Here is a 2597-nt window from a genome sequence, read left to right on the forward strand (position 1 = left end):
GAGTTTGTGTATATACACAACCATATGTCTGTAAACTTGTGCCTTAACCTCAAAGCCATGTCAATGTGAAAGACTCTAAATATTGCTGATCACATTTTGACAGCGTCCAGACTGGGGCACACCGACTCCCATAACGTGCACTAAAACCTCCCGTCTCTCTTTCTCACGCAAACACTCCCCAGTCTCCCAGAGTATAATGCACTGGAAGGCTGAAGAGTTTATTGGGAAACAGCAGGGTGTGAGTGGCCAGTGACCTCTGCCCAGAGAGAAGGGAGTGAGAAGGGAGGAAGAGTGGGATAGAGAGAGTAGCACGAGAGAGAGAGGAGGAGGGAGCAGGCCAGGAAGAGAGGAGTGGGAGAGGGAAGGGAGGTAGAGTGGGATAGAGAGAGTAGCACGAGAGAGAGAGGAGGAGGGAGCAGGCCAGGAAGAGAGGAGTGGGAGAGGGAAGGGAGGTAGAGTGGGATAGAGAGAGCAAGCAAGGGAAAGAGAGGGGAGCGAGAGAGAAGGCCAGGGAGAGAGGAGTGGGAGAAGGGAGGTAGAGGGAGGCTGGGTGAAGGAGGGAGGGCGAGAGAGGGAGGTAGAGAGTGGAACATGTAAAGAGTGGTCTATGTTCCTGATATTCACCTTTGATGTTGTTGTATTAATGTTCTCTTTAGGCTTTAGCAATACTGACACTATGCAAACAGGCATGACGATAAAGCAAACTTGAATAGAATTGATTTGAGTGGAGCAGGGTGCAGGGAGAGCAGAGTTTGAGAAGAGAGGAGGCTGAGGAGAGAGGTAGAGAGTGGGAGGTAGAGAGTGGAGCAGAGGAGGCTGAGGAGAGAGGTAGAGAGTGGAGCAGAGGAGAAGAGAGGAGGCGGAGGTGAAGGAGGGAGAGAGGGAAGTAGAGAGTGGAGCAGGGATAAGAGAGGAGGCGGAGGTGAGGGAGAGAGAGGGAGGTAGAGAGTGGAGCAGGGGAGAGAAGAGGAGGCTGAGGAGGGAGAGAGAGGGAGGTAGAGAGTGGAGCAGGGGAGGAGAGAGGAGGGAGAGAGTGGAGCAGAGAGGAGAGTGGAGCTGGGGAGGAGAGAGGAGGGAGAGAGTGGAGCAGAGAGGAGAGTGGAGCAGGGGAGGAGAGAGGAGGCTGAGGAGGGAGAGAGATGGAGGTAGAGAGTGGAGCAGGGGAGGAGAGGAGGCTGAGGAGGGAGAGAGAGGGAGGTAGAGAGTGGAGAAGGAGAGAGGAGAGGAGGCTGAGGTGAAGGAGAGAGAGGGAGGTAGAGAGTGGAGCAGGGGAGGAGAGAGGAGGCTGAGGAGGGAGAGAGATGGAGGTAGAGAGTGGAGCAGGGGAGGAGAGGAGGCTGAGGAGGGAGAGAGATGGAGGTAGAGAGTGGAGCAGGGGAGGAGAGAGGAGGCTGAGGAGGGAGAGAGATGGAGGTAGAGAGTGGAGCAGGGGGAGGGGAGGAGGCTGAGGAGGGAGAGAGAGAGTGGAGCAGAGGAGATTGAGGAAGAAGAAAGAGGGAGGTATAAGTGGAGCAGGGGAGAGAAGAGAGGAGTCTGAGGAGGGAGAGAGATGGAGGTAGAGAGTGGAGCAGGGGAGAGGAGAGGAGGCTGAGGTGAAGGAGAGAGATGGAGGTAGAGAGTGGAGCAGGGGAGAGAAGAGGAGGCTGAGGAGGGAGAGAGACTAAGGGGCGTATGGAGCAGGGGAGGAGAGAGGAGGCTGAGGAGGGAGAGAGAGGGAGGTAAAGAGTTGAGCAGAGAGGAGGCGAGCGAGAGTGGCGTATGGAGCAAGGAGAAGGCCAGGTGCTTTCCAGCGTGCCCCTTAAACGTCTCCTCTCATCAGGCTCATAGCAGAGCCGTCACTTCAATCACTCAAAGACACACACACATTTTACTCACACAATTACTTGCGCACTTAAACACACTCACACACATGCATATTCTCATATGTACACGCGTTGACTTCGCACATGCACGCATACGTACTGTACACACACACACAGACACACACGCAGACACACATACAGACGCACACGCACGCACGCATGCACGCACACACATACACAGCTCATGACATCTCCTGAGTTTGCTTTTCCAGTCTCAGGGAGCTTTGCTGCAGCTCTGAGGGCCACGTCCAGTACAAACATGGATTTTCAAAATGAGGTCTTTTCTTTACAGTGCAACTTCATTTAGGCCCTGTGGGTCCTCCTGGAGAAGTGAAGCCTTCTAATTGGCTTTGGAACGAAATCAGAGAAATCAGACTGAAGAATACTGTATGTAGTGAGAAAGAAAGGAAGAAAGTTTCTTTGCTTTCTTTCTTTCTTTCTTTCTTTCTTTGAAAGAATGAAAGAAAGAAAGAAAGAAAGAAAGAAAGAAAGACAGAAAGAAAGACAGAAAGAAAAATAAGGACAAAAGTATGCTCCAGTGACTCCAGGCCTGCATTCCAGACAAACTTCCATGAAAACTCACAGCAACCAACCTCCATTCATCTTCTCTCTTTGGGAAATGTTACTTTGCCATGCCAATGTTAATGTTACTGTTTCGGCTGTTTGAAAAGGCTGTTTCCAATTGTAGCGGAGGAATGCTGTCGTTGGCAGTTAAAGGCCTGAAGTGACTTTCAT

This window comes from Engraulis encrasicolus, chromosome 10 (genome assembly GCF_034702125.1).
Source record: "Engraulis encrasicolus isolate BLACKSEA-1 chromosome 10, IST_EnEncr_1.0, whole genome shotgun sequence".
NCBI classification, from domain to species: Eukaryota; Metazoa; Chordata; class Actinopteri; order Clupeiformes; family Engraulidae; genus Engraulis; species Engraulis encrasicolus.